Source organism: Hyaena hyaena, unplaced genomic scaffold, assembly GCF_003009895.1.
Source record: "Hyaena hyaena isolate Hyena2069 unplaced genomic scaffold, ASM300989v1 scaffold_1058, whole genome shotgun sequence".
Taxonomy (NCBI): domain Eukaryota; kingdom Metazoa; phylum Chordata; class Mammalia; order Carnivora; family Hyaenidae; genus Hyaena; species Hyaena hyaena.
In genome coordinates, this window is record NW_024081692.1 from 10,557 (window position 1) to 17,369 (window position 6,813).

At 31.0% G+C, this 6,813-nt stretch overlaps 1 non-coding gene and 1 pseudogene across 1 annotated transcript; one reads left to right on the top strand and one right to left on the bottom strand.

Moving 5' to 3' along the window:
- Positions 1-1,406: 1,406 nt before the first annotated feature.
- LOC120223889 lies at positions 1,407-1,513 on the bottom strand. The gene has a single exon (XR_005526396.1). It is a non-coding gene; the product is annotated as a U6 spliceosomal RNA (small nuclear RNA).
- A 3,346-nt stretch (positions 1,514-4,859) lies between these two features.
- LOC120223888 lies at positions 4,860-5,028 on the top strand (annotated as a pseudogene).
- The last annotated feature ends 1,785 nt before the right edge of the window (positions 5,029-6,813 follow it).

The following is a 6,813-nucleotide window of genomic DNA, read 5'->3' on the forward strand; positions in this document are numbered from 1 at the left end:
ATCAAATTAATATACCATAATATACTAATTTGGATACCAAAAGAATCAACCCATACCTTATAATGCTTATTTTTAAAATGCTAACTAATATAATGGATGTTTCCTTTAACATCAAAACAAACCATGGCTATCATCAATCATCCACCATTCATTCATCACTCAAATTGTTTTGAAGTTTATAAATATAAGTATTAAAAATATAAATATAAATATAAAAAATTAAAGATAGACAACTTTTGTATATATTTTCTGATAATATGATTGCTTAACCTTTGAAACCCAAGAGATCAAAATCTAAAAGCTTTTTAACTAAAAGAAAATTAGTGCTCATTGGCACTTAACTACTTATGAATATATATAAATATATTTTTCATTAATAGCAAAATAGGAAAATGTTAAAAAAATTCATAGAAAAAATTCAGATTCTAACAAGGACTTCAAAACTAATGCTAATAAATGAAACAATATACCATGTTCCTAGGTTGAGAGATATCCTATATAAATATAATTGTACAGCTTTTTAAATTCTACATTTAATTCAATTTCAACCAGAATTCCAAGAATCCATTTTCCTTCCTTTTCTCTGTTTCTTTTCTTTCTTCTTCTCTTCCTCCCTACGTCTCCTTTTATTCTTTATGCTCCCCCAATATTTTTGAATAAAAGAATAAATGTGGGGGGAAACTGATAAGATGATATTAGTGTGAATTGATTTATTGTAAGCATTATTAAAACCTAATTTAAGTCTACATTAACCAAAAAATATAGGTCAGATTCATGAGGTGGCTAAAATACCAGAAAGAGATACAGTCAGTAAATTTGTAACATCATTTAAAGTGTGAAAAAATATATATGTATATACGATGCATAAAATAATTACAGAAAATGTACATTGGAAATATATGTAGTGATTGAAAAATTATAATATACAGTGTGATGAAGAAAAGATATCCAATTATTGAGAATGTATTGCTTTATTCTTTTCTAAATTTTATTTGATTTTTTTCTTTTCTTTTCTTTTTTTTTTACAAATAGTTTATTGTCAAGTTGGTTTCCATATAACACCCAGTGCTCATCCCCACAAGTGCCCTCCTCCATGCCCATCTCCCCCCTCCCTCCCACATCATCAGTCCTCAGTTTGTTTCTCAGCATTCAAGAGTCTCTCATGGTTTGCCTCTCTCCCTTTCCCCCACCATTTCCCCCCTTCTTCTCCCCCATGGTCCTCAGTTAAGTTCCTCCTAATCCTCCTATATGTGCAAACATATGAAATTTGTCCTTCTCTGCCTGACTTATTTCGCTAAGCATAACACCCTAAAGGTCCACCCATGTGCTACACGTGGCCAGATTTCATTGTTTCTCATTGCTATGTAGTATTCCATGGTATAGATAAACCACATCTTCTTGATCCAAAAAATATGGAACGCTTCATGAATTTGCATGTCATCCTTGAGCAGGGGCCATGCTAATCTTCTCTGTATCGTTCCAATTTTAGTATATGTGTTGCCGAAGCGATCACTATACTGCTTTATTCTTGAATGACGTATTAAAAAAAATCTACATGACTGAAAGAAAATTATGTGTTTTCACACTATATGTCAAAATTTTAAACATTCATCCCCAAATCGGATTATAAACTAGATTATAATCTAATTATAAATATAATTGTGTTAAGAAGAAAAATAAATTTAGGGTGTTTATTGTTCAGGAAAATATTTATTTAACTCAGGATGGCAATATGTGTGCATTTTTCTTTAGCAAAACAAGAAATCCAGTAGTAATAAAAGAGATTTTTCATGGGTTACCTTAAATAAAATATATTATGTTTTATAATTATTTAAAATAGACTAGATAGAACATTTACAGCACAAATAGGGGATAAAGGATTATTGTAGGTTTCTCTAGTTGAATATGTATTCCTATATATTGACAAAAAAAAAAAAACTGAGTAAAAGCTGTGAACAGACTCATTCATAGAAAGAATCAAAATGGCTAATGAGGATAGGAAAACTTATTCAAGTAGCAATCAATGAAATTCAGTTTATTTAAAATGAGGAATCATTTGCCAAATTAAAACAATATAACATCCATTTCAGATGAATTTGTGGAAAGTGGACCCTCCCATACATTGGTTAGTTTTGGGAGAAGGCATTTTTACATGTTAGCATAGTCATCTGACAATCAGTACTTTTTAATGTAGCAATTCTTTGATTCAGATAATATGAAAAATTGAAAGCAACAGTAGTATGTAGGTACAAGAATTATGTATTTTTAAGTTTATTTATTTATTTTGAGAGAGAAAGAGACAACACGAATGGGGAGGGGCAGAGAGAGGAGAGAGAGTCCCAAGCAGGCTCCTTGCTGCCAACACAGAGCCCAAAGTGGGGATTGAACTCACTAAACCACCAGATCATGACCTGAGCCAAAACCAAGAGTCAGCCACTTAACCAACTGAGCTACCCATGATATAAGAAAGATTTTTATGCTCAACTGTGTTTGTAATAATGTGAAACTGTGAGCCCCAAGTCATCATTAAAATTGGTGAATAAATTATTATACATCTTTATGGTAAAAATTATTAATCCATTAAAAACAATAAACTAATATATACATATTGACCTAAATATGTCTAAGATATCTAAAATTTAAAAAAAAATCCAAAGTAATGTATGGAGTATAAGTTCCTATTCTACTAACAAATATGTGCATATACACTATATAGAGATAGACGTAAAATTTAAAGTACATTGAAAGGTTAAAAGTGGTCATTTCAAACATTTGCCGTGAGTGAGGCAATTAATATTTAATATTCCTCTTCTATATTATGTGTTTTTAATACTATGCAGTATATTAAGAAATCAATAACCCAAGAAGTTAAAGAGAAAAAAATTAGAGCCAACATGAATAAGTAATTTCTATTTTTCAGTATTTTAAGTGGCTTTTATACATACATGATATCTTTTTCTTATCTCAAAAATCCTTTGAGATAATTATTACTAATATGCTAATGTTATGATTAAAAAATGACTCAATAGCTTATGAAGTTTCTACTTACAGGTGGCTGTACATGCTAAAATTTGACCTCAAGCTCTGATTGGTCTGGTTTCATGTGGTTCATAGATTTAAATGAAGCAGGGATAGATTCTGATCATGTTTGTATAAGATAAAATCATTAGGTTTTGACTAGAGGGAAAAACCCATGTCACTGTCCTTAGAGTTAGGGGATATTCTGAAAATTATCAAATGCCGTAAGTAAAACAGCACAGTTCTCTGTTGAGAGCAAATTTCTACATATGCCATGAAAGGTTTTTTTGCAGATTAAAAAAATTACAAATTCTAGAAAATGTCCTTGTCAATTTACCAAAGAAAAGCTTAAATAATAAATTGTTTTGATAATAAATAGTCATATGTTTGTCTTTGTTTAATAAGGATTATGCTTAGTATGACAACTTTTGAATCTACAGTTTTGTTTATAGTTTTATAACTTGAAGATTTTTTTTGATACATTTTGGTTAAAATATAGATAGAATAATGTTTGTTTAAAACAAAGCTTGCTGCTGGTTTATTCAAGAATGCCTTTTTTCAAATGAACAATCTGTACATTTTTAGTAAATTAATATTATGGGTTAGTATTACATGACTACCTCTAATTGCAGGTAGATTGCATTTACAATTCCTATAAAAAACTCATTTTGAAATTAGGAAGTTATATTTATAATCCTCAGTGTGTTTGCATGCATAAAAATTGCTCTAGGTGAATTAAGTCGTTTCTTAAGAAATTACTTCACATTGCTAAAACTGGAATTCAATGTATAATAAAAAGTATGTATCTCTGACATGGAATTATGGACTAGCTAAGTTCACATAACTGTAGATGAATCTTATGCTCTAAACTTAGGGTTTTTTTCTGCTTTTTACATAAAGAAGTTTGCAATAAGAAAATCCCTGAGCAAAATTATTTTATATTTGTAATTTTCATCATCTGCTCTATTGAAGATTTTCACCAACAGTTGAATCAACAATATTACCATAAATGTATTCCTCTCCATCTGCAAGTCATTTTATATTTTCAAGAGACATCACATTATTTCATCATAATTTTTTTCCATGCACTGGAAGAGTTAGAGTAAGATTTCCACAATCATTCAATTCCAGGGTGTGATCTAAAATCTGTAAATTGAGTGATCCTGTCTGATGCAAAGTGTTTCATATTTTATGGTCCTACATATTTTTAAAGTTCTTACAATTCCTTATACAAATGGTAGAAGATAAGTCTAGGTAGATAGATAGCTTTAAGAAAAGTTGTCTTTTTGGCCACACATTTTAATATTATATTGAATAACATATATTTTCTATATCTTTCAGAGTGCTAACTAATACCACTGTTTTTCTTACTTCTCAGTCACAAAAACAGCCTTTTTACAGGGTATGCATACACTTAACTAGTTATGTAACCAATAGGGTACAAATGTGATTGAGGAAGATCTTAGAAGATGCACTTGACCTGTTTTGAATATTTTACAGACATATTTTACAGCTTTGAATAAATCTCGTTATATATTGTATTGAGTTACAGTTTATATCTAATGTTGTATCTTGAACATTAAACAAGTTTGCAAAATGTGTCTTGGCATCCATTTCCCTTTCTCTAGTCTGACAGATTTTGCTGATCAATTGTAGCTTTTATATCCTGTTGAACCCATACATGAGTTTTGGCCACTTACAATTTAGGTCTCCAAAATGTCCATTTCTACCAATCAATTGGTATTGACCAGTGAAATTATGTATATTTGTCATTTTTCCTATTAAGTCTTAGTCATTCTGCAAGTAATGGCAAAAATATGATTTCTGTAAAGTAAAGTGTAGCTTTTGCGCAGTGGCAGTATCGTAGCCAATGAGGTTTATCCGAGGCGCGATTATTGCTAATTGAAAACTTTTCTGTAAAGTAAAGTGTGTGAGTTAAGACACCTAATATTTCAACTTGTCATACTTTGTTTCTTTTAATCAATTTAATCCTAGGAAGTGTTTCAAACTTTACAAGTGGGGAAACTGAGACATAGAGAAATTGGATATCCCTTAGAGCATAGAGTGTTAGAGCATTCAAATTTTCAGGTGCGCATGTGGAGTGGTTACTATAATGTATATACTACACACTTCCTGCCTGAAGTAATTAATTTGAGATCTCTTAAAAAATTGTTTAAATATATATTAAATGAAAGTAAATATAGTCTAAAGAAAAAAAAACAGTATCCGTCATGTACCAGACATTACATAATTTTTTCATTAGGTTTTTATTTTCATAGATTAAAAAATAACATTACATACTATTGCTTTGCATGCTTTTATTATGTTTTATTTTGTTTCAGAAAGCATTTCTTTAAGTGAGGGCTTTGAAATTTTTCAAGATTGAGGCTTAAAAGGGCCACTAACTGCAAGGATTACTAAGAGATCTAAGTTCGTTAAAGTAGGATAGACTGCTCTGCCTTTCAAAATCGCTTAAAAAGTTGTGATTTGTTGCAAGACTGTAGGATAAATAGGAAGACCCAATAGAAAAATTGCAAATGTTATGACCATAAGTATGTTGCTGTTAATTTATATTTTGCCTCCAACATTTGTTGTATCCTCTACATTTTTATGAAGGCTGCAATACCGTGATCAGAAAGTTTTGTAATATTGACAAGAGGCAGTGTGAAAGTCATGAATATAAAAAGACTGCTTTGGGACAAAGTTAAAGAGAAATTGATGGCTTTAATAATGTCAGAGACAAAAGTCATTGGACAAGCTCAGTAGCATTTAAAATATTTATTAAACTCTGTCTGTAATTTTTCATAGGAAAGTTGCTTTAATGACAAAGGAAGTCATAATACAAACAGAACAATCCAGATGCCGCTGTGAGTCAGCACTACTTCAGAGACATTTATATTCTTACCCTCAAGCTTTCTTAGAACCTTTTGTAACAGTCACAGCTGTGTGAATAATTTGTGGCAGAGCAGTGATAGAATTCTTCAAAAGAATGAAAGATAATGTCATCAACAAAAAGAAAAAGAAATATTTAATGTTTAATTGTTTACATACCAGTGACCTGACAATTCACCTTAAATTAATTTTTGTTTTCAGTTAGATTGCAGTCAGTGTAGTGGGTCAGTGATCTCTGCTTCCTGACTCCAAAATCAGGCTTCCAAAGTACCCAGGTTATGTTGTTTTTATCCTTTCTGATAATGGTGCAGCAATTTCTAAGGAAAGATCACAGAATGAAAGTTAAAGGGGGAAGAAAAGCAGGGCTTACTATTATAGGTATCTATTTTTATTTCATTAGATCGTTTCTAATACTCGAGAGAGAGGATTAGATTCTATTAGATACTCCCAATATTGAGAATAGTACTGATTTATTTTAATACAATGAAGTTATACAGACCTTTAAGAAATAGGAGCGCCTGGGGGACTCAGTCAGTTAAGCGTCCGACTTCGGCTCATGGCATGATCTCACGGTTCATGGGTTCGAGTCCCGCGTCAGGCTCTATGCTGACAGCTAGCTCAGAGCCTGGAGCCTGTCTTCAGATTATGTGTCTCCCTCTCTCTCTGACCCTCCCCTGTTCACACTGTCTCTTTCTCTAAGAAATAAATTTAAAAAAACATGAAAAAATTAAAAAAAAAAAGAAATATATCCATCAACTTTACTAAGCTTTATACCTATTATTATTCAATGCTTTATGGTTTTGAGCTGATAAATCTTCACAAATGATTCCATTAGGGCCCCAAAGTTTCCAGGAAGAAAGATCTAACAAAATATAATAATGCTAATTATAGAGTAATTTCTTT